The sequence below is a fragment of the Lepidothrix coronata genome, unplaced genomic scaffold, assembly GCF_001604755.1.
Source record: "Lepidothrix coronata isolate B3197 unplaced genomic scaffold, Lepidothrix_coronata-1.0 Scaffold0, whole genome shotgun sequence".
Classification (NCBI taxonomy): Eukaryota; Metazoa; Chordata; class Aves; order Passeriformes; family Pipridae; genus Lepidothrix; species Lepidothrix coronata.
Genome location: NW_016690180.1, coordinates 12,381,930 through 12,408,960, shown reverse-complemented (window position 1 = coordinate 12,408,960; position 27,031 = coordinate 12,381,930).

Sequence of the window (27,031 nt, the reverse complement as noted above, 5' to 3'; positions counted from 1 at the left end):
TCGTCTCGTATCTAAAATCGGTAATGTAGCTTGTAGCCAGTCTGAAACTTGCATGAGGTAAGTGATGCATTGAAAGAGAAGGTATAATAGATTGCAATATTGCAAAGAGCAAGGATTACTCATAGGATAGCAGTAAACCTAATCCAACCTAGAAAAATTACTACACTGAAGACATCATCCCACATATTAGTCTTTCCTGTTTATCATATGTCACACAGGCACACCAAAATTCTTACCTACTCTACATTTTAACATTTCATCTGCAGAATTTGAAAGGTACTTTAATGGGGAAGATAATGCATATCGGTTGATTCCTTTTTATTATAACCTGTAAATGAAGTCAATAATCAATCTATGAAGTCTATCAATCTATGTTAATAGCTGATAAAAGGAGACAGTGGAGTACAATGTTCTCATTGGCTCGTGATGGATGAGAAGGGTATAATTTACTAAAATGGAAAGTACATAGTTTTTGTGCTCAGAAGGATTTCTAGGGGACAAATAAAGGACTTGTTCTGATTTGAACCAAAATGATTATGTCACCATAATTTGTTCTCAGAATTACAATCAATTAGCCTTGTTGCTGTTGATTACACATGCACAATCCTGTGGTGCTCTTTTTAATATAGTTATAACTGAAAACAATTTGTCCCATTAGAGAAAATCTAAGTGTTTCAAACTTCAATCAGCTTTTAATCTTTAATCCTTACTTGTTTAACAGTTAAACAGGGCTTTAATGATCTGGTCTAAACATCATGATCATTGGGAACAGTAATATTCTGGGTGCTAAAGCAGTTGCTTCTCTGAAAAGCAGAAACAGATTGTCATATTTATCTCCTTTAAAATGGGCATGTAAACCTGAAGAGGTCAAGCTTTAAGTCTGGAGTTCTCTGCTTCTACTGATCATAATGCAGGAAACAATGACTGAAGCGAGACTTTAATTTCATCTTCTTAGCAATTGCCTTTTCCCTGTATCAAATACTTTCTTAGTTTACATTTCAGGAAAGTTTTACATAGTTTTACATGAAATAATAAGGTAGTATGATTTTCATTGGAAAGGGAAAGTGACGCTCAACATATTTCCTCAGTGAGGAGTTCTCATAATCACAGCTTCATTTAGGAAAATTTATTTGTAGAGCTGAGGACAAAAATGAATAAAGGTTTCCTACCTAGTGATAAAAAATTAATCCTTTTTAAAGGTGTTCGCATGTCTTTAAGCTCCTCGCATAGTGCTGTGACAGAGTTCAGTGAATTTCAGTATGGATTAAAGAACTACAGAGGTTTTGGTGAGATACCTTTTATCAGTTCTCCTAAAATTACAATAACTGTATCTATTATAAGAGGATACAGAGTTGATTTAAGAACAGTTCGTAGAGCCCACAGTTCTAAGCAATAGTCTGAAATCTCAAATTTGGTAGTGAATTGGAAAAAGCTGAGATAACCACATGTAGCAAATTATGTTTCTTCTCTGTATGCATAGCCAGACAAGGAGATGAGGATAACTGAAATGGTATGTTTGATGTCTCAGTAACTTTAGAGATATTTTAATAATACAGTCCCTTTCATCCAAAGGAATAACTTTAAATCACTTCAAAGCACTTCATAAACACTGCAAAATAAGGAGAGATCGAGGACTTGAGAATGTAATGGATTAGATAAAAAGAATAATTAAAGTGAAGTTGTTGTTAGTGGCTTAACAAATCTTCATGAATAATAGCCATGGATTTCAAATATGACTAATGAATTGGGATGTTTCTATGCTGTATGGCTAACATTAAACATGTTAATGAATTTGATTTTTAGAGGAAATACAATCAATGTTTTGGAAAATTGTCCTTTTTTCTGACACCTAAACTGAAATAATGTGCTGGTTTAAAGGTAAACCAGAAGGAGAAATGAACCGAACTCAAAAAGAGATTATAAATCAGAGTTACAATTTAATAAAACTAATACAATAAATACAATTATACAGACTAACAATTGGTTTTAACCCACAAAACCCAGATGTATGACCCAGCACCCTGGGGCACAAACAGAATGGTGTTCATTGGCCCCCGTGCTGAGCCCCATATGGCCCCCTTGAGTCCAATGTAAAAAGAGAGGGAAAACCTGTTGGTGAGAGTGGTGATCGCAGTCCAGTTGAGAGTGGTGGTTGCCATCTGGTCAGGGTTCTGGTCCTCCTCTGGATCTGACGAGTGGTACAAGAAGTCCCAAGACCCCAAGATTATATACACTCAGGTTGGAGTGGGAATGCCCAGTACATCCCTCAGGGCGGGGAGTTCCACAATGGGTGATTTTGAGTCATGAGATATTTTTGGAATCCTTGGTGGCCCATTAGCAGACATGACCCCTCAGGCTGGGTGTGGAGGTGCTAATGACTCCCTGGAGGGGAGTTATCACACCTGAGTCATTGGTGTGAGGATAGGAACATCCTTCTGTCTCACAGGCTTCCCAACACCAAGCCTATAGCCTGAGGGGCCAGGTGCACTCTGGGCAGCTGCTGCAAAGGGTCTATTGTTAACAGTTCCTGGGAAATGACATAGAGGGTGTAGAATACACAGTTTGGGTTACACCCACACAGTGATGAACTGGTCCCAGCTGCTCTAACTAGAACAAATATTTAGTCACATTTTGAAAAAAAAAAAAAAGTCAGTTAACTGGACTTCCCATATGTCACTTTCAGCTGTATTTCATTAATGAAAGGACATGAATTTACCTTCACTTACAGTAATTTGACAGAGGTTTATTTTAGTTCTTCATATGGCAACATGGAAACTTTTTATATCTGCAAAAACTTGAAAACCTATAAGAACTGTATACATGTGTATGTTCACATAAATGACTAACACTTCTACTTATATTTACAATTTAAATATTAGTTATTTTCTTAGTATATATTGAAGTTTTTATTAATTAGTTCAATTTAAAACAATGATTTTCTGTTTGTCTGCTTATTTGCAAGTCTTATGAGAAGTGGCTGAGAGAGCTGGAGTTCTTTAGCCCTGAGAAAAGGAGGCTTGGAGGACCTTATATACTGTACTGTCACTGCTAAGCAGTGAAAGCATGAGTATGTTCTCTGTCTACAGCTACCTGAAAGGAGGTGGGGATCTGTCTCTTCTCCCAAGTAGCAAGCAATAGAACAAGAGGAAATGGCTTCAAATTGCACCAAGGGAAGTTTAGAGTAAACATTAGGAAAAAATTCTTCAGCAAAAGGGTTCTCAGGCTTTGGGACAGGCTGTTTGGGAAGTGGATGAGTCACCATGCCTGGAGGTATTTAAAAACATGTAGTTTTGGTGCTTAGAGACATGGTTTAGTGGTGAGCTTGGTAATGCTGAGTTAGTGGTTGGAGTTAATCTAAAAGATCTTTTCCAACCTAAGTCATTGTATGATAACTCATGTTTTCAAATGTAACAATATTTTAATTGTGGTACCCAAGTATCCAAAAGCAATGAGGATACTTGGAAAATAAATATCACAACAAGTGCTTTATAAAGGACGCAGATCAGGATAACAAAATGCTGCAGCTATTTTTATCATTGAGATATAAGAAACAGATTATTATAAAACCAAAACAGTTGCTGTGTTTACTATGTGGAGATATCTGAAGTTGCATAGCATGACTTGTATTAAGAAAGAAATTGAAGATAATTATCTAAATTCAATCTTTTTTAGAATGTACATTCTCAAAGTGCAAGAGGTTAAGCAGTCTAATCAATTTTATCTATTTATGCTCTTTTGAATACAGTACTAAAGCTTCCAAATTTAGTTATACAAAATAAAACCTAAATAAAAGTGATATTTACAGCAACTGCAGCACCTGATGAATGCTGCCAGTCATTTTGTTGTCTGCCCAGCTCTGCCTATTGTGAGGTCTCATTTCATCTATATCAGACTTTAATCATGTGGATTCAAGTATTTCATGATGATGTATTTATCATTCTGTTATCATTTATTAGTTTATTTATCTTAGCAAAAGCATACCTATTTCTGAGAGTAGAATGATAGAAGTGTGTCTCTGGCTAGAATGACAAATTTTGCTGCTCTTTGAACTGAGAGTCTTTAATAAGTTAATAAGTAAACTCCTGCATTTGGGTACTGAACCATCTTAAGCTCACAAATGCACAAAAGACAATAGCACTATATTCTCTCAGTCAGAATTGCCACACACAGCATTTTAAGGCAATTTTCAAACTATGTACTTAATACAATGACAAATTTCCAAAGTTCTTCAACTGTCTGAATATGTTTGTACTTTCCCACACTTTCTAGTGATAACCAATACTCATGGCAGAACTTGGTGAACACTTTTGGAGGGTCAACACAAAAACACAACAGTAAAAATGCCAGCTTAGTCTCTAATTATTGCTCAAAGCTTTTCTCATCCTGGATGGGATCTTAATCTAATTTTGGTTGACTCATGTACAAGCAGCCTGTGAAATGATGGTGTTTGATTCATATGCAGAGGGACAGCTGAGAGAAATAACTAGACCATTACAGTGGGACTAGAGGGTTATTGGTAAAGACATTGAAAATAGCTGGATAAGAATATCAAACCTAGCGATCATGAATGGGGAGGGATTCTGAAACTAAAGGGGTGTAGAAACTAAAGGAGGTAGAAAAGTAAAATGGTTGGGAAACGTGCACAAGAAGACCACAGTATTAAATTATTGCCTTAATCTGTATACAGGATGAATAATGATGTGGTAAATATTCACAGTGTGAAACTAAAGTGTGAATTATTTGTAGGATCTTCTCCACTGTTTGTTTCCCTAGTTGGAAAGTACATAGCATCTGAAGCAGGAAATTACAAGAAAAGACATACTGTTCACAAAGACAAAGGAATTGTCCTGAAAAATGTGTGTGACAGAAATTGCACTATTTTTTCATAGTTCTTTTAGGAAATATATAGTAAGTCACACATACACATTTTTCCATAATTCATCACTAGCTTGATACTCCCCTCTCCTTGAATGGTCAACTAAGTGGCCAGCACTTCTGCAAATCACAACGCACTTAAACAAATACCTGTGCACTAAAACACTAGCTCATCCTAAAAAGTACAGAGATGACTTTGAAAACTAGTGGATACTACTTCCCTATACCTCTGTGTGTCCTTGACCCTTATCTGTAAAAACAGCTTTAGGGTAAAAGCATATTGTGAGGATAAATGAATGTTCTTGAAGCTACTCCCATACTACAGATGCAAGCACACAAAAAATATCTCATAAAACAATTATTTCTCAGTAGAATTTGAATTGTGTGCAATTTTGGCATACATTCAATAGTGAGAAAAATTAAAATGCTGTCTAGTTGCTTTTAAAAAAATGTGATTTATAAGGCAAAGTGTTGTGCAATAAGTAAGTTATTGTGTGGTTAAGGACTGTTCACACAAGGGAACAAAATGAAGATTAAAATCCTAATTTCATCATATCACTGTGGACTATTTGACCAATTCAGAAAACTGAAAGTACAAAGGAGGCTGTATTAGTGATAACTGTGTAACAGAACCTCTTGCACACTGTTACACATTAGACCACTGAGACTAAGGACTGTACAGACCATGACAAACATAATGAACTTCCTACTTTGCATACTTCTTTCCAAATGACCTGCAAACCTAAATAGCTGTATGCACATTGATGGTTCTGGAGGTAACAGAACACTATGCATAGTCTCTTCCCTGACATACATGTCAGTTAAATAAATATTTTTTTTTTAAATTAAGATTTCTCTTAAGTGTACAGAGAAGGCTTGTGGTGGATTTAAGAGCACTGAGAAGGCACATAACTCTAATGTTATATTGCTAGAAGGCTGCACTGGACCGTGTGTTAGCTGTTAAGCAGATAGATGTCCATAAAACTGAACCTGAAATCTGGTAACTGCTATAAGGTTTCCCTTATTAAAATTAGAGTATGTTTACAAAAAGGATAAGGTAAATATCTTTTCACGCTGTCCTGGACTATTGCAGAAATTTGTGGCAGTTTCAATTTTCTGGTTACTCACTTTGCCTGGGCTTTAATGAATTCCCTTATCAAAGCTGAAAGTATTTGCACATCTTGCAGAATTCTTCTACACCAAATTTATCCCAGAGGTATTTCTGAATTAATTTTAATAGATTTTTTTGCTGGAGAAATCATTCTACATTTCAGCACTCACCATCATGTGACAATGCTGCATACAGACATTTTTAATATTCTCTCCAGGTATACCCCTGTGGCTACTGTTAAGACTCCTTGCTCTACAATTGTTCCTGCTGGGGGAAAGGTGTTGCTATAGCTGCAGGCTAATAGTAACTGCCACGGCTGATTTGATGTCATTTAGTCTGTATCTTTGCAGAGTCAAGAAAAAACTGTCTCTTTGCATCTTTGGAGCTAATTACTTTGGCTTATCAATACCAAAATATTTAAATGTTTTTGTCTGATGGAGTAGAAACAGGAAAATTCACTGCTCAAATTCAGATTCTCACAACTAAACATGTTATTGGTGACAGTCAGACATACTAAAGGAAAAGCAAAAAAGTATACAGAATTTCAAAACACCCAATTAACGTCTAAAATGTGAGTGAAATGAAATTGTGAGTACTTTGTTTGAAATGCAGTTTTTAAAGCTAGAAGAGGGAAAAGGACAAGCTAGTGCACTTCAATATAGTGAACTTTTTCTTACTCAACTTATTCATTCTGAAATGAAGAACGAAGAAATGAAGAAGAAAACAACATACAAAGAATTTCAGGTATTAAAATGTTACAGTCTTCTTGTGAAAGTGACTTGGGTAAAACTACAATCAATATTATTCCTAGATACAAGAGTGAGAGGTAATTCACACTCAAAGACAAAACCTTTCTGAACTCAGATCATCTTCCACAGAGGTTCTAAAGCAAAGGTACTAACAATATCACAACATGATAGAGTCCAGAGTATTATTGTTACATCTAGATCGACCCACTCCTGTGTCTATTTATGGCTTTTGACTCTTATCCTCCCACCATGGACCTCTATGAGGGGCATGTCTCTGCCTTCTTGATGGCCTGCTGGTGAGTACAGCAGCCTGTTGTTACAACCCTCAAAATCCCTCTCTTCTCCAAGCTAAGGAAGCCCAGATTTCTCAGCCTCTCTCACATCATCTAGCCCCTGAACAGCTTGGGGGCCCTGTTAAATTCACTGTAGATAGTTCCTGTCTTTCCTCCACTGGAGAGCCCCAAACTGGATGCAGATTACTAAACCAACTGGATGAAGGATACTAAATGTGGTCTCACAGAGCTAAGTGTGTCAATTAGTACACATGAGGTTGACCTCATCAATCTGCTCTGATGCCAGGGTACACTCCTATCTCGAGCCTGGCTTCCCAGCTGCCAGTACTCCCCAGTTCCTTCTTAGCAGAGCTACTCTCCCCTACCAGTCAAGCTCTAACTTGTGTTGTTGCAGGGGAACATAAGAAAAACTTTGCATTTGTGTTGGTTGAATTTTAAAAGGTTGACAGTGGCCTGTTCCTATATACCATCTAGGTCACACTGAATGACAGCTCTGTCCTCAAGAGTATCTAGAGGTACCTCCTGCCCTACTTTGGTGTCACATGCAAACTATTAAATGCGATAAAATCATATGAAGTTGATAATAAAATAGATTTTTTTTTCCTGTAAAGTATTAAAATCACCCTGGAATTAGTAGTGATTGCAAGGTCATGAAGTCCTGTGGTTAGAAAAAAAAGAACACTGACTAAAGGATAAGAAACATTTTGTAAAATGTCACCATAACTTAATATCAGCATTTTCTTCAATCACAGTTCAGCTAAAACCCTGACTCTTCTGCACCCAAGTCTTCTAACAAAAAGAGCAGAATACAAACTGCACCATTTAAATGACACTTAACCATTACATAGATTGGCCTGACACCCTCACACGTTACACTGGTTCACCTGAATACTTCAAGGAGTAAGGCTAAAAGCTCAGCATTGCTTAGCATTACACTAATATTCAGACTTCGGAGTATATTGTCAGAATAAAAATTCCAGATCAGAATTAAGAAGTCCTCTGACAATGTTACAAAGCTGCAATCAGAACAACTTTTTCAATTAAATGATTGCAGAAGAAACAGCTGAGAGAATAAAATAACATCTCATCAGAGAATGAGGGATGTTATTCAACCTGTCTAAGTTCATCCATTCTTAGTACTTCCATCCCCTGTGGAAGGCATCTCATATTTCTCATGCGACCCTTGTGTTTTTTGCCTGAGCAACTATGTCTGACAGCCTGTTTCACACATTTATTATTTTCTGCATGAAAAAAGTGTCCTGACACCTATGTTGAATGTGATTATTTTTCTTAATTTATAACTGGGGTTTTTTTTTTATTTTATTCCGAAAATAAGCCAAATTGTATCAGTTCTTTGCATTTTACATGCTTTACGTCTAAACCTCTCTTAACCATTCTCTTTTCCTCATGTGGAGATTCCTAGTTTTAGCTTGTCCATTTTTACCTACATTTTATTGCTGACTGTAGTCATTAACTTGATATTTTGATATTATATTTTCTTAGTCTTCTAGTATAAGTGTCCTGCAAGACAATTCATATTATTTTTTATCTTTATATTGTAATTTCATATAAGAAAACCATACAGAGCTGCTGAAACTTTCACTGGGTGTGATGAAAATGGACAACCTCACAACTGATATGAACTCACAGAAGCCTGACAGATTTCAAGAAAGTTTTGAAATCTCAGGCACATGGTGTGACTTTTGTGGATGATCTTGTGCAGGGCTAAGGGTTGGACTCGATGATCCTTGTGGGTCCCTTCTATATTCTGTGATTCTGTGATTTCGCTTAGATCTGCTTTAAGATATGTGGAAAAGCAAGAAATCTTTTTCTGATTTCTATGCTTACACCCTTTTAATACATTTAACACATTTAAAAATATTTCTGAAATTAATTATACCAATGCTGTAAATCTTTTTCATTTTGGCTTCAGTTCTGTAGTTGTTGTCCCAATACATCTCCCTTGTCCAGGACATCTTTCAGCTTTTTAAAATTCTGTCTTGGATATCATTGGAGATGTCTACCAATTTCAGGTGAGAGTTTTCTAATATATAACTATGCCTTTCCAAAGGGCTAATCAGCAGATAAAGTAATTTAATGTAAACTGGAAAGTGCTGTAATATCCTTCTTACAAGAAACACAGATCAAAAAAAGAGAACAAAGCTACCCTGAGACCTGATTTCCTGCCAGTACTCCTTTCAGGATGGAACTCTGTGTACAAGAATGTGAGCATAAGCATAATTATGCCACTGATAAAATATATTTGTGGAATTTTTAGATTCAGTTAATAAACATTCCCAGACAACTAAATGTACTGATCACTGCCTACTAAAACTGTGTTTCTTAATAATTGTAAAAAACAGTACTCATGCTTTGATTTCTTTTATATTTTGTTCTGATGCATACAGTATTATATATTCTGTTATGTCTGTTTTACAAATTTTCTGACAGCTGACACTTGACAAATTTGCTTTATCCTAACAGTTTTTGTTTGCTTTCTGCTGTATCACATGTATGAACAATGTATTCAAAGGTGATCTAGTAATTTTAAAGTGCAAGTGGAACACTTTAAACACACTTTATCATCTCATCTTTGATTAAAAGCCAGTGGAACCTCTGGAGTAACTAGACTAATCAAAAAGTAGATTAGTCAACTCTTGAGCTGTTGGCACTTATTTATACCAGAGAAATTAGTTACAGCACCTTTAGTCCACCGGGTTAAATTCCAGATTCTAGAACAAGGGGCAGATGTTCAGTCTTTTCAGCTTTAAAATTTTCCTCAAGCCTCAGAAGAAGCACTTGTAAGTGTTAACTTGGGAAAACATTAGAAAACCTTTTGAAGCAGAGAAAATGTTCTTCTCTCTATTTTTGCAAGGACTGCCTCTTATTGAAAAAGAACTTCAAATTTACCCCATGGACTTACAGGGAATAGAATAAAACTTTTAAAAAAAAATTCTTCCACTGTTTATTGTTTTTTAGCTCTGCTTCAATAATTCCCATGGTTACTCATATACATGCTTTAATATTTCAAAAACCTTTTCAAGGGCAACTATCCAATGCTAAAAGATTCTGCACTGCAACCACTTTTCTGACAGGTTGACTAGTTAGGTTAAGGGTCCTTTTATTTACATTTGCTCTTGAGCTTTAGCACCTCAAATATTCTGCTTCCACAGCTGGAGTCACTAAATCTAATGTACATGACATTCCAGCAATCTTTTAATTCAGATACTCATTTAATACACAGAAATTCCATTTGAAAATCAGGTTTTGTAAAATATAAACAGAATAATAAAAACATAATAACTACAAAATACCATTCAAATCTTAACTGTAAAATATAAGTGAGAAGAAAGTTTCAATCTACTGAAATGAACCAAATTTAACTTCCTTATGTTTTCCTTATTCACATTTCCTCATTTATTTAAATTAAAGGAACTATAATAGGCTTTTAAGGGAAAAGAGAAAGATATGTAAATTGAAGGGGAAAACCCCAAAATTCATAAATAGTTTCTGTCCAGTATCAGTAGCTGAACGTAATCCTCAAAGTTCAGTCATCCTTAAGTTCAAAATGCTTGTGTTTTTCCAAGATCATCAACTCTTAGTTATTTATTAAAGGTTAAATCTGTCACACTATGAAACTTGCTGACAGACAAGGCAGGTTGACTGTTCCATTAAAATATGGACCCAGAATAAAGGAGACCATTCCTCTCTCTTCTTTCTCTCCACCATCAGTCTCAACAAAGTCTTTCTTTGCATCTGAGGTGACGTTAAAAAAAGAAAAATATCGTTGATCACTTGAAGAAGCAGAAATAAAACAAATGAATCTGGCTGATTCACTCAAGAGGAAGGTAATATGCATGTGTAAGTAAAAAAGAGAGAATGATCATATTAATTCTGATTGTTTCTACAGATGTAAAAAGCTCCCTTCCTCCTCAATGCCTCTACAAGTTTCTTCATTATATAAAATTTGGTGAATAACACTGAGTAGAACAGTTTGACATGGTCTCTAATATTTCAAAAGGTATTTCCTTAGAGAATCATTTGAAAATGTTCATCTAATTGTTGCCCTCAGAAGTTTTATAAACTGCCTCTGTGTCAGTAGTTTCATACTGTCAGACATGATTCAACACAAATTTCTTGTTGTAGTAACTTGAAAAGAAGTTCCAGACAACACATCATTAATATGAGCAGTCACTTACAAAGTTACTATGTTAACTGCAAATGTGAAATGAGCTTCTCTTATAGCAGATGCCTATTTTTCAAATCCTGCTGTCTCTCAAAGAACCACATCAATTAAATTAACCAGATTTGCTGTTAGAGGGACACAGTCTTTCAATCAACTCTGATTTCCTGTGAAATAAAGATCAACAATACAATTTTCTAGACTTGCAGAACTTTGCTCTGATTCAGCAGACTTTTTCTCGTTTTGATCTGTAGCCTTTGTTTCATTATTACCTTGTCTCAGTTTCCTAGATTCTTGAGTATATAAAGAAATTCAAAGACCTTTCTCTGAAAAAAATAAGATTTAGAACCATAGAATGATTGGGTTTTCTTTGATTCTTTCAGTTCTCTTTGTGAGTTCTTAGTAACAAGCCATTCTCAAACACAAAATTTTATGTATTGTTTCAATCTTGGAAAGAAAAAAAAATACAATACATAATTCGTTTGTCTCTGCACTCACAAGTAGCATTTTTGACCTCTTAGCAGGTTCTCATAAATCAAAATATATCTTACAGAAGTGCTTGCATTCTCTTTGGTGTTATGATTACAGTCTGATTGGCATGTGATGGCTTTTTCTGTGAGTTAGGACATAGTTCAAGATTTCGCAGCTTCTTGGGTGAGAAAGACTGAGCCTCTTGCTGACTTTTGTCAGCTTAAATACCTGTAGGAAATACAATTCATCTAACATGAAACATTAAGGAGAACTGAGAGCATCAGCCAATACTGCTGCCCTCTAAGTTCTGTAAGTCTCTTATAAAATGTGAAAGCTCAAATCATGCCATGAAACTACATGAATTATGGATCTTTCCAATTAACTCATGTCAACATCATACTTGTATCTTGTCTTAAAGTTATCTTTGTTTTTTTGTTTTCTGATACACGGAACTGTAAACACAGACCATTATTTTTTTCCATGCATGGTTACTGTATTTTATATTTCTATAAAATAGTATAGATAAATGTGTAGACAAGTAGGCTTATGCTGCAGAAGACAACTTGCCATAAAGAAAAAAAACCAAAACCAAACAGGACTGATGAGTTCTAGAAGAAAAAAATAAACAATGCAGAAGTGAACAGCAGAAAACTCTTGAAACCACATAACAACAAAGGCCCAAAATAATAAAGCACATTTACTCAAGTAATTTCATCTTCAGTTTAAGCAATGGCATTATTGATTTTGTATTTCTGATGGACAGTGAAGCCAACCTTAACTGTGTTCCCTGCTCCCAGGCTAACTTCTTCATCCCTACTTTTAATTTTCTTTTCCTGTTTCTCTTCTGTTTTCTATTGATCACATTCTTTATATTGTTTACACATCCTTCTTCACAGATGCATTTGAAAAGCTTTTGCCTACCTTCAGATGTGTAACATTTTCATCTCTGTGCCTTTATATAGATGAAAATATAATTCCTTAAAAACCCAACGCAGTAAAGAACAGCATATCTCATACAAGTATTGTGCATTTTATGAACATTCAGTAAATTTGAAGAGGTTATTGTTGTTGTAACCGTTTGAGGGCAAATATAAATTCATAGGAGCATATAAATCTGCATTTATTTTAAAAATGCATCCCTTTTAGCATTGCCTTGTGGACGAGTTAATTCAACACTTGGTGGAAACTGGGTCATTTAAACATAGAATTGCTGTTAAACTACATACTAAATTAAAAAGTTGACAGTTAGGGAAACTATCCATGGAGATTTTCCTCACTGACACTGTAAGTTCTTTTAAACAATACTTTATGGGTCTGGAAGGCTAATCTTTCGTCATGCTGCGTTTATCAAGGTCATGTTGCAAACAAACTGTCATTTTGTCTGGTGTGGTGGGATGACCCCAGCTGGATGCTAGGTGCTCACCAAAGCTGCTCTATCACTGCCCTCCTCAGCTGGACAGGGGAGAGAAAATATAGCAAAAGGCTCTCCCTTGAGACAGGGAGAGATTACTCACCAATTACTGTCATGGGCAAAATTGACTCAGGTTGGGGAAAATTAATTTAATTTTTCACCAATCATATCAGATTAGGATAATGAGAAATAAAAACTAATTCCTAAAATTCCCCTTGCCCCTTCCGTTCTCCTGGGTTTAACTTCATTCGTGATTTTCTCTACGTTCTCCCACAAGTGGTGCAGGGGGGTGAGATATGGTGGTTGCATTCAGTTCATTCACATGCTGTCTCTGCTGCTCATTCGTCTTCAGGGGGAGGACTCCACACACTCTTCCCCTGCTGTGGAGTCCCTTCTATGAGAGACTGTCCACAAACTTTTCCAACACAAGTCCTTCCCACTGGCTGCAGTTGTTCATGAACTGTTCATGAACTGTTCCAGTGTGGGTCCCTCCTAGGGGGTGCAGTCCTTCAGGAGCAGTTAGCTCTGATGTGTTAGCCCTGGAGTCACAAGTCCTGCCAGCAATCTGCTCCACCCTGGGCTCCTCTGCCTCCTCTGTCCATGAGGCCACAGGTTCGGCCAGGAGCCTGCTCCAACAAAGGTTTCCCATGGGGTCACAGCCTCCTTTGGGCATCCACTTGCTTTAGTATCCTCAGGGTCCTCAGGGGCTGCAGGTAGATCTCTGCTCCACCATGGACCTCTATGGGCTGCAGGGACACAGCCTGTCTCACCGCGGGCTGCACCACAGGCTGCAGGGGAATCTCAGCTCTGGCATCTGGAGCACCTCCTCCCCCTCCTTCTGCACTGACCTTGGTATCTTCATAACTGTTTCTCTCACATATTCTCACTCCCCATTTCCAATTGCAATTGAGCAGCACCTTTATCCCCTTTTTAAATCTGTAATCCCAGAGGTGCTAACAGCATTGCTGATGGGTTTGGTCTTGGCCAGTAGGAAGTCCATCTTGGAGCTTAATGGCATTGGCTCTATCAGATACAGGGAAAATTTCTTGCAGCTTCTGTAGCCCACTCCACTACCAAGCCTTGACCAAGCCTAATACATCTGTATATTTATTGTCAGAACTGGTCAAAATTGAAATGGACACTCTTGAACTTTTTTTTAATATAATTTTGGAAGAAAAGCCCACAAATCCTGAAAAGTTTTTCTCTTCCTCCTCTTTCTTGTACAGTGGGGCCTGGGGGCTTTGTTTGCTTGCTTAGCTGACTGGTTTGCTGGCTTGCTTTGCTTTGGCTTTGATTTAATTCTTCTCAGTTTAGTACTCTCTCACAGAGAGCTGCTCAAGTGAATAGTTGGGTATTCATTTATAATGGGAATATTCTACAGAAACTCAAAGGACCAGCTGCAGCTTGCCCTCCCATATACTGCTTGCTGTAGGGTAGCAAAATAGATGGACCTTTAATCCAGTATGGTATTCCATGTGCTGTCAGTTGTTGAATTCTCTCTCCAGTATAACATTTACTTACAGATTTTTTTGCAAAATTCTATGATTACATACATGTTATTCTTCCAATTCATCTCATTAAATGAGTAGCTACAGATTAAAGAAGATAAAAATCAGAAAGACCCATATGATCCTCTAATTTTATATACTTTACAAAAAAAGCCCTAATTTATCTTCTGATTGAGGCTGAATAGATGTGGATTAGTTAGAGTATATCACCATCAGTAACACGATTCCTTTCACTATCTAGAACTGTAGGCTTTGTGCAGTCAGTGGAAGTACGAGTTTACCATTTCTCTTAAATTATTTGAGACAAGGTTAAGCACAAAAGTTTGGAATTCTAGGAACTGTTGTGAATATAATATTCTTGTAACAGCAAAACAGGAAGCATTTGTGAACACTATATGACTGCTTTAAAAAGAAAAAAATATTCTATTTTTAAAAGAAAGAAAAAGCTGCTCAGCAAAAAGCTTGTATGCAAAATGACTTTTTTTCCTGCTTTATGAAACAATTTATTTTAATATCAGTTGTACTAGTGGTTTGATGTATATACATGCATACACAAATGTAGGCTATAGTGCTTTCTGATAGCAAGGACCAATATGTAGAAAAAGACTGCTCAGTTCAACAGTGCAGTTTCTGTCACAGGAGACCCTTTTCCAACAGCCAGCTGTCTTCTGTTCATGACATTTCACTGCAAATTTGGAAAAGAGATTCCAAGCCTATCACATAAACATCAAAGTGTTTATATAATGGAAATGTCTCTCCAATAGAGACATTTATCCAAGAAGGGCCTTCTGTTGTTTCTTAGAGATTTTTCTCATATTTGTGACAGTTCAAGGTACAGGAACATCAGGTAAGGCGTGTTTCCATCAGACTATTCAGATTTTTTTATCTTCCTCCTTTTATAAGCCTTACTACTTTATATTTTGAATATGTTTGGGCTTGCTTCAGTGCAAAAAAAAAAAAAATAAAATTTGAAGTCTTTAAAGTTAAAATAAGATGAGAAAGTATTTCTACCCAGGACTCTGCTGGAGACTGACATCCAGAAGAGACATGAATTGCTGAAGTTCTTGTCAGAAGAAATATATTTTTTTAACAAAAACACTAGCAGCTTCTTCTTTGTAAAGCTGATCCAGGGTCCAGCTTGTCAGCCAATAGGGTTTTATGGAATATGATAGAATCAGAGAATCACATAACCAATTAAGTTGGAAAAGACCTCTGAGATCATCAAGTCCAACCTCTGACCGAACACTGCCATGTCAGCTAGACCATGGCACTGAGTGCCATGTCCAGTTTTTCCTTAAACGCCTTCAGGGATGGTGACTCTGCCACCCCCCTGGGCAGCCTGTTCCAATGTCTAATCACGTTTTCTGTGAAGAAATTCTTCCAGTGTCCAACCTCAACCTCCCCCAATGCATCTTAAGACTGTGTCCTCTCATCCTGTCTCTTGTTGCCTGGGAGAAGAGACAGATTCCCACTTGGCTACAACCTCCTTTCAGGTAGTTGTAGAGAGCAATAAGATCATCCCTGCACCTCCTCTTCTCCAGGCTAAACAGCCACGGCTCCCTCAGCTGCTCTTCACAGGACTTTTGCTCCAGACCCTTCACCAGCTTTGTTGCCCTTCTCTGGACCTACTCCAGCAGCTCAATGTCCTTCCTGAATTGAGGGGCCCAGAACAGCACTCAAGGTGTGGCCTCATCAGTGCTGAGTACAGGGGAAGAATCACTTCCCTAGTCCTGCTGGCCACAGTACTTCTGATACCAACATTAATTTGTAACTTGTAACTGTAGAAAGAATTTACAAAAGTCAATGATTTTAAACTTTTTGTTTAGAAATATTCTAACTTTAAATAAATAGTTGTAAATGAATAGCATAATTGAAATGAATAGTGCAACTCTCGTTCTTTGTATCGGATCGGGACTAAAACAATCATTCTCACACTCTGCACATCATTTACTTCTAAAAAAGCACCTCCACGGAGACCTACTGATTTGACTACATTCATTTAAAATGTCAATAAAAATAAGAGAGATTTGGCAATTATAGATGAACATAAATTGACAGTCTGTGACGATAAATACCAGGATCTCAGAAAGACAAGGTCTTCATCTTAGTTTTTCCTAACAAGAATACTTTCCTTCTGCTATCAGGTTCTGATACTTTCTTGAAATCCCACTTATTATACGAGAATGTTAACAATAATAGGAGCTCATTAGAATGACACTTTCTTCCCTCACAATGTTTGCTCTCAATGTGAATTTAATTGGCTGACTGACAGATCGACAAACACTAGAATCATAAGATACATGAAAAGTGAAGGCAGAAAATTTCAACTAGTATGACAGTCAAACAACTGAGCTACAATTTGATTTAATCATCTCATTGTAAAATAGCCTTGTACCTCCACTTTTCTTTAGGTACAATGGTATTTTTTTCATTAGTAACAAAGACTTCTTATGAAATAACAGCAGTTTACTTAATTGGAGGTAAATACACGTATAGAAAAAGAAAACAAACAGCAAACCAACCAACCAAAAAAACCACTCCAAGATTATGGAAAATATGCAGGAACATGTCAATTCCTCAGCAAACAAGAAAATTTTGGTTTTGGAAAAAGGTATAATTTATTCACTAGAAGATCTTTTTCTTCTATTTTTATGGACTGTGCATTCTGCAGAATATGAATGGGCGTGCCTGTGAGCAGTGATGAGGTCCACAGAAATGCATGATAGATAAGAGTACAGTGCTATCAGTGGAGGACATATGCATCATTTTAGCCTCCCATTTGTGTATCCATGTCACTGCCCTTTGACAATGAGACTATCAACATTTTCATCGTGGACTTGAAATAGCAGATGATATTCAAAACCGGTAAGACTACTTCCATTCATGTCCCTGAATCTCTGCCCCAGAGATGGTTTTCCCACAGCTGCTGACATATAAACAGCTCAGATGCATGAGCTAGAATCCTTATAGAATGGTACAACAGGAGAATCCTTTAGAGTTTTAATTGTCATTATCATCAGGCAGCACAGATGCACATCACCAAGCGAAGCCCCAGGTATGTGTGACCTCTACTACATTTGCCTGGTTCTGACTCACTAAACTAATCCAGTACAAGCTGGAAAAGCAATTAAGCAATAGATTAATTTTACCATGTAACTTTAGTGAAGTACTCACTTCTGTGACACATTTGAAGTGGAAGACTAGAATATGTTAGAAACCATTAGGAAAACCATTCACTGACCGCTGCTATAAAGAATGTCAGTAAGACTAGTCTGATGTCACAAGCAGCCAAGACATTGCTAACTTCTGCCAATAGTCTACTTCAGAAAGTAATATACAGTTAAAACAACTGCCTACTTGCCACCTCCAAGATTCCCCAGAAAGGTGAGCCAGACGTGCAAGCACTGTGCTTGGGGGTCAGGCCACCAGCCAAGACTTAGGCACACTGAGCAGCTGGAGCAAATATCCTGTTTCCTGAGCCCACTGTGCTCGTAAACACTGGACCAGAGAGGCTAGGGCCCTGGTCTGCATGAGACTACTGTGCAAGTGCCATAGAGAGTTGTAAAAAACAAATCATAGTCCACCACTATGTGTATCTTTTCTGGTGAACAAATTTCAAATCACATATCACTGAGTGCTTTTGTTCTTGCCTCTGACCTACCTAGACATTCTGTGTGACACACAATTATTTTTATTTCTTTGAGCTTTTAGATCTGCAAAATGAAAAACTAATAAAAGATGAAGGAAAAAATCACAGTGATACATTAAAAGAGATTGAGCTTTCACTAATGAGATGGAAGGTAGGAATAGCAAAGAAGTGGTAAAACTTTTGAGCCAAGAAGCTTCAGGAATTACCAGTCAGCCGAGCACAAGAGGAAGTTAAATGTTCACCTCAGATTCTTACATCTTCCCTGTCACTAACTCTCAGCTCATTATTGTTTAAGCATACAATGAATTTATTTTATCATCTTAGCAAATCAGTTTTAATAAGTTGGTGAAACTACAAGTTAAATTATGAGCTACACATTTAAACAGCTTGACAAAAGTCAATACAAATTTAAATAATCCAATTGTCAAATTCAAATAAGAAGTCAATCCTTTAAAATTAAAGAATATCCTTAGGCTGAGTTTAGTAAGATTACCTTCTCTCCCTAATTAACTGCACTTTAATATTATGAACTGCTTTTCAGGAAATCACAGCCAGTTGAACATGTTCATGTGATTAAAGAACACATAGAGAAGATACCATATAAGAAAGCTGTGTGGCAATTATTCCAGACAATTAATTGGGAAAAAAAAAATCAAATGCTTTAACTATTTAAATTCTCTTAATTCTGTCAGCCATTAAATACGTTAAACCAGAAGACAATTGGCAGAAAGCACAATGTTCTGTGTCTTCCTTTTCATGGAAGTAAAGCATGTCATGACTCTAAGGTCACTTTTCCTTTGAGTACCTAAGAGCACATAAGTCTAGTTTACAAATTATCTAGCTGTACTAAAGTTCTTTAGTCAAGGTTATAAGATAAAAGCATATCTTAAAATGAGGAAAATATTTACTATTGTTCGTTATTTCAGAGTTGACATGAACTATGAAGTTGATTCACACACAGGTGTGTGAAGCAGTTTTTGAAGACTGTAACTGTTTCTGAGGTATTCTTTCTATTTTCTATCTCTTATCGACTTCCCATTCTCTCCTCACCCCAGTAGTTCTAACCATTACTAGTTGGAATGTGAAAAATCGCAAATTTTAAAAATTGTCATAGTTTTGACAAAAATTAATTCAATGTAGGAATCATTTATTTTTAATAGCCATAGAGCAGAAGGATAAGCTGAGAACCGTGAATCCTATTTATTGATCACTACAGAAAAATCACACCCCTTAAGGATATGTATTTTTAATCATATATACTGGCTATATATTTTAAATGATCTTTTCATACTTTTATTAGTATCTGGCTTCTCAAAATCTCTGGAATACTTTCTAGTTTTAATGTATCTTCAAAATCTGAATTAACTTTTATTCTTTCTTCTTTTTTATAGTTTTATGCTTAACAACACAAAGCAGTTGAACATTACTTTTTTTAAAGTTACATACTTACAACTAATAGTATTTCACTATGCTCTATAATACTAAGATTTGTTTACTCTTTTTTCTCTTTTGAATTTTATTGTATTTCTGTATTTTAGAGTATGTGCATGTCTATGCTATAAAATATTTACTGAATCTAAATTATGTTTATGTATATTACAACATTATATTGTAAACATACACATATACATGATAAACTATTTTAAACATTGATTATAATTTATTCCAAACAATTTCATAACATGTCAGTAAAGAGCTTCTGCAGCCCTTACAAATATTTTATCCTTTTTCCTTAAATATCTTTGGTCCTTAATTCTATCTAGTGCATGGTTTTTTTTCCTCTGTATGCAGTTTGATTTTTCTTAATTATTCACTTTTAACTCTAAAAAATGTTTGTTTCAAACACATTAATTTTATTAAAGAAGTATTCCATGTTTGAAGTTACTCCTTGTGTATTAATGAAAACTTTGATTTTAATGAAAATCAATCTATATCACTGATGACAATAAGTGTTACATTTTGCATCAGGTTTTGGTCTTTTTGCTTAACTTTCTCATACTCTCCTTCTATTTGTTTCTTCATCATTTCAAATTTCAAATTTCAATTATTTTAGCAATAACTGTCAGTACTGAAACTCCAGTGAGGAATTTGGGAGTTGTTCATTTAAGGGATCAGGTCAAAACTTGTTCTTGCTGCACTGGTGAATGTGAAGAGAGCATTAAATCACATGTGCTCAACCACTGAAAATCTAAAGCCATTACGATGCTTACAGAAATAAAAAAGTTGAACTATGGCAAACTATAGTTGTTATGGTTACTAGTTCTTCTGAAGTTCTTTAATATTACAGATAAAACAAAAATAAAGATTAATTAAGAATAAAGCCCTCATGCTTTAAAGTGTTACTGAATGACCTTGGTACCTATTAACTTCAATGAAAAATAAATGTATACAACAGTTATGCAGGATGAGGTCCTAAGCAGTTTACATGATAGTTGTGCTTCATTTCTGTATGCTCACTAGCCTTCATTTACTTATATTGAGGCAGAGTTGATTATTCTAAATAGAAGCATCCATAAAAATTGACTTCTCATGGTAGATACGGTTTCCATAATTTTGTTGTTGCCTTTTTGCTGAGGTATTTAGATGAAACTAAATTTCTGTTTCATTGCTGTAGCTGAAAGAAAATTGGTCCTCAATTTATGAAAAAATATTAGATAAAGTGTGAAGTAAGATAGCAGTGATGATTAAAAAGATGAAAAAAGTCTCATACAGAGACTAAGACCTCTTCCTTTCTACTTATAGAAAGGAGAAGAATAGGAGGACACACAACAAAATAAGAAAGCACAGTACAGAAACAATAACATGCAGAACTTTCTAGCCATATCTCCTAAAAGAAAGGGAGAAAAACAGCAAAGGGAATTTAAGGCATTTAAAGCACTGTACTTGACAGAGGAACATAAAAAGATTCATAAAGGGACTGGACATGCACTTTCAAAATATATATAAATTTAATAGAAAGAAGTGTTGGTGGGGAACATAGTTAAATTATTCAAGTCTTATGTGAAATTTTAGTTTCTGTCGCTCAGGACAGGGTCTTAATAGAGCTAGTTTACCCTAGATATTTACATTACTAAATACTTCAGATATTTTTGCATGCAATCATCAAGCTTTTCATATCACTCCATATCATTGTAGAAATATTGTACTATAGGGACCACTTGACCCTTTCACACCAGGATATTTAAATCAGTTAAGAATGGTTTTAGAAAAAAGAACTTCCAATATTAATTTTTGCCAAATCTTCTCCCACTACACTGATAATTACATTTGTTAAGTTTTTGATCAGAGCTATATCTGCTAACAATTTGTAACTTATTTGCCATTATGAAGAGAATGGCTAGCAAGAAATTAGCTACCAAATTTAAGCTTTACAAATCACAGAATCACAGAAAAATTAGAGTTCGAAGGGACCTCTGGAGACCTTTTAGTCCAATCCTACTACCAAGGAAGGGTCACCTAGAGCAGGTTACCCAGGAGGAGGATGATCCTGGACAACGAGCTCTGGGTGGCCCTGATTGAGCAGAGGGGATTGGACTACTTACCCAGAGGGCCTTTCCAACATCAACCATTCCGAGATTCACTTATTCAAGGTTCAGTGGAACTGTGATACCTGCAGAAAATGGGTATCTGACTACAGAATCACAAAAGGTAATAAGTGCGCCAAAGAAAGCAATTCAGTAATTCTATAATATGAAAAAAAAGTTATTGGCAATTATGAAAGCTAAAGCACAATACGTCAAAGATGAAAGCTGATGAAAATAATATTATAAATTTCTTCAATATAAACTTTCTTGTATCTTTTATAACAACTGCCTAATATCATGTCTAATATCTAACATAATATGAATTAGCTTTCCTTACCAAAAAACTTTGCTTTTTATTTTGCACAGCAAATTACAGTGAACACCAAAATACACATTTATCTGTGCAGCATAAGTAAAAGAATGTTTAAAAATTGTCACTGATTATTTCCTAAGGTAGATTCCCATGCTATAATTCCTTTATTCAGTCTGAAGAAAAAAATAGAAAACCTGTACATTGACCAACTCTTCCAGTCTTCAATGGAACATGATAAGATCTCTGAAAGTCACGCAGCTAGTACACCAATAGTGCAATTTTACGTTTGGACAAAGCACCCCAATGTTTTTATTATATACATAGAATAGGAATAAGCAGTTATTTAGTAGATTATGGTACCTTTATGATAGGTATTACAAGATTATTTTACCTTGTGGAAATCGAACAAGCAGCTCCTGTACAAACTGAAACATAAAAAGGAAGCCTACAGAGGATGGAACCAAGGACAAGTAGCCTGGGAAGAATCATAGAATAATGGAGTGGTCTGGGTTAGAAGGGACCTCAAAGATCATCTAGTTCCAACCTCCATCTTCATGGAATAGAGAGAAATTGTCTGAGCAGCCAGGGATCAGATTAGGAAAGCTAATGCCCTGATAGATGGAACTAAATTTTATCTTTAATTAATATTAATCTATTTGTTGCAAGATAAACTTGACCTTGGTTTTTATTCACAACAATATTAAGTTTTCTGGGATTTTCTGGTGTGTTTTGTAGTTACTTTTTTGTGTTTTTATCAAAAACACTTTCTTTTTAACAGCTCTGTAGAGATTTTCTTTATATTTATGGTTAGATGATAGTATAAAATTGTAACGATTAACAATCTTTGGGGATTAATGTGCTTTTTCATCAATGTAATTGCTTTTTGTGAAGAAAAAAAAAAGTACAAGGAAATCTTGGGAGCTGCTTATAAGTATTCTGATTACATTTTATTAAAGGGTTTCAGAAATGGCTTCTGCTTGCATCAGCTTTGGGGTGTTATTTAGATAAGACACTCTTCCTGCCAGCCCCTGGAGTCCAGCCCAGAGATCTCCATCCTTGGTCAACAGATGCAACCACTCCTTTCTCATTTGCAAGTTCAGCAGTAGTGATGCTGTGCATGTATCCCAAACACACACACTCAAACACACAGGACACCAACAAAGACTGCTACAGAAAAGGAGCTGCCTTCAACGTCACCCACATGCAGGACCAACATGAACACAAGCACAGACAGACAAGTCTCCTTCCTCTCTTTGGCCAGTAGAGACAGAAGCTCAGTATTGACAGCACACGGTGCTCTTGGTTCACACTCACACACAGGTTAGCGGATCCCTCAAATACCAGCATTACTGTCCAACACTCATGAACAGTTCCCAGGCCTTCTTACCCTTACCCTTGGTGCCCTCCTCACTGGCTGGTCCAGCTTGGGGCTTGCAAGCAAACAGACACATGTTCTAGTGTCGCTGATAATGTCGGAACGGCCAAAGCGACACAGATATCAGATGTAGTCCAGGTGTAAGGTGATCAGGAAGCTGTTTATTGCTCTCAAGTGTTTCTTTTATACTCTTTGTGCACTATTGTGCCACAACACAATTGGTCAAAAGTCTCAAGCATAAAAAACTGTAGACACTGCACACACTCTTATTGGTGACACTGAAGACACTGTCCATGCTGTGACATGCTATTGGTGACACCATACACATTTTGACTGGTGACCTTTGGTCTGGGCTGCATTACATTTGTTCTGTCCGGTATTACAGTAAATATTTCCTAAAAGTTGTTTAAATTCCTCGTCACTAATTGCCAGGCTGCTGACAGGTTCTCTGTCAACCCCGACATTCTAGAACACACATCTCACAGGTACCACACCCTCTGGGCTCCCCACCCAAATACTAGGCTGGGGCCTTTCTCTTCCTGATGAGCCTGACCAGACTCACAACCTCTTACTTTCCAGCTGATGATGATAAGTTCTTGTTTATTATTGAATATTTATTTTTTTAGTATTTCTTACTATTCTGATTTCAATTTTAAAGTACTAAATCCTACTGCTCTCCAAGCTCATTGACACCATAAACCAGTCAATGTAAGAACACAGCTTCTCAGTTCTGTGCATCCTACTATCTCTCACTAAATCTCAAGCTTTTACTTTTAAACTCATATCTTTCATTACCTTGGAGCATATAGATCTAAGAATATTCTGGACTTTGGTTGAAACATGCTGTCTTATCCATAACATTTAAAAAACACCACTAATAACTACTCTTTTCCAGATAATGCAAGGGTTCAGATGCAATGCAATAACATCTGGTTATTTAGTACGTTTGAGAATGAAAAGGAAAAATGAAACTTTATTGACATATATGTTCTCAACTGAAGAGGAAAAAAACTCAAGTAAATTACCTGTTAAATAGTTCCATTTGAATTTTTCATTTAGCTCAATACTGAGGTGGAGGAAAAGTTACTCAACTAAAAGTGTGAGAGGAAAAAGCAAAATACACTATACAGCAGTTATGTTTCTTCACCCTTAAGAAAATGTTCTAACTAGGCAGCTGTTTCTAAGATGGCAGTATTTGAATGGTTCTGAACACCTAGGAAAAGAAACAGTGATAGTGGAGCAAGGATTGATGGTGATTTAACAATAATACCTACATTTCGCCTGTGTCCAAATTGTTTTTTTTTAAAGTAGTTAGATTCATAGCAGTAACTTCACTATTTATGATGATCTATTCCTGAGCTGAAAGAATGGGGGTTGAGAAACTTTGGCAAAACATGAGTAAAAATATTTTCAAGCAGCAGTAGTTACATCATTTACAACCCCTATATATAAAGCAATGTAATAATATTGACTGATAATTCTAGTATGCCTTAATTTTTTCTAGATATATTTTCAAGATGTTACACAAAATTTGCCTACATAATACTCAAAGTATAAGTGTTAAAGTAGGAGAAAGTAAGCCTGAGGGTAAAACATCATCTTGACTAGTGAATTAAAGATTTAATCAGAATAAAAATTGTTTGGTTTTTTTTAATAGCTTCTAATGTCATGCATTAAACACCCTTTGAGTCCTATGCCAATCAATGTTAAGAGCATCAGGACAATTTTTTGGTTTGCTTAGTCCTGACTTCCCACAATCTTTGCACCAAATACTGCAGCTATAAGCATTTCATTTGCATACTACAGACTTCACTTTTGAAGACAGTCTCTTATGTGAATCCCTTTACAAGCTCACATCCATTTTGCTCACAGATGTTATAATATTAAGACAGGCATAAGACCTATATTATAGAGATTTATTACAGAAAGCATCCTTTAAGATGTATTTATGGGTATGTGAAAGATTACCAAGGGGTTTTGAAATCTCTTCCCTTTCAGTTTCATAATAGTTTGAAACTCAGAAGACTTCTCTTTTCCCATGTCAAGTTATTATTGTTTTAAGAAACAAATAGAAAACATCTTAACATGACAAAATGATATCCTGAAATTTTTTACGGAGAGCACACAAAGCGAACTTCCCTAAGCTTTCCACAGGTAATACATTCTTTCTTGATATTCTAGTGATACACAGCCTACAGTGTCCAAAGGATTTGCTTTTTCATTTCTATCACAGAAACAAAAACAAATGAACTAAAAAAACCCCTTCATCTTTGCCAAGTTTTAAGCTGATCAAAGCATGGCCTGTAAAAAGATTAGCATTGCTCATGTTCACTGCCATCTTAAAAAATACATGTAATCACTTTTTAGCCTAGTTCTGCAATTACAGTCTTAAACAGAAAAATAAAGTTAATGAAACAAATCTGAATGCTGAAATATGTACAGGACTATCATCATGTATGGCCAGAACCCTAAATTGTGTAACATCCTAAACTGTCCTGCTCACCAACACACAGCTTGTCTCAGTCCTTAGAACTTCTAGCAAACAATGATAATTTATTTTCCCCAAACCTAAGCAAAGAACCAGAGATTTTCTACAAGACAAACAAATATTAGAGAACTTGCAAAAGAGGCTGTTACTAGCATGTTGTGGTCCAATAACAAAACTAAAAATAAAATTAAAAAAAATCACTGTTAGCATCCCTCAACCTGTGAACATGTGATGGCACCTTATGAGTTAATTAGACCATTTATTGTGTATTCTTTGCATATCTAGGAAGCTAGAATACAAAGAAAACATTCTGTTGTGTACCGTGTAGAGCATATTGCAGCCTATTTTAAGAAACCATCATAGCATACAATTACTTTATTTCCATTGTAATGTCTTACTTATAAAAAAAACCTCACACAGAAATATTATCCCAGAAGGCATATGTTTCATATAAAGTTGATAAATGTGACCAAATTAAAATATCGTACAAGCAAATTATAGAGAAAATGAAACTGTTTGCCAGCGTGCCTGAAGGGAACAACAGATTTTTTGATTCCTATAAACCAAGGCTGGATTGCTGCCCAGAAGGCATTTTTCTGTAGACTATTGGGGTCAATGATGAAATCCTGTGGCCTATGTTACCTTAGCAATAAGATCTACCAGCTTCTAGTTATCTGTGGACCTGTCAGCTATACTTAAACAAGTACTTTCTTCATATGATACATCTGTAATTGGATGTGATTGAGAATTGCCTTAGACTACCTAAAAAAAAGACCTGGTTATATTAGATGAATACTTCCTTTATATGATCTGTCTATAATTGGATGTGGTTAAAGGTTGCTTTTGACTACTACTCCAGGAGAAAAACTAGGCTATATTAGAAATTTTAAAAGCTTTATGGTGATAGGAAAAATGCCTAAAATGTGAAATGTCTTTCTGGTATTCCGTCAACAGAGCTAAGTGAATACTGTTCCTGCTTCATGGCAGAAGTTATTGCTCTTCATGGAAAGTGCCAGAGTTGGTAGGGTTACTGGCAATTTATTATGTTTGTAATAAAACATTGATTGTTGACCTTTGAACT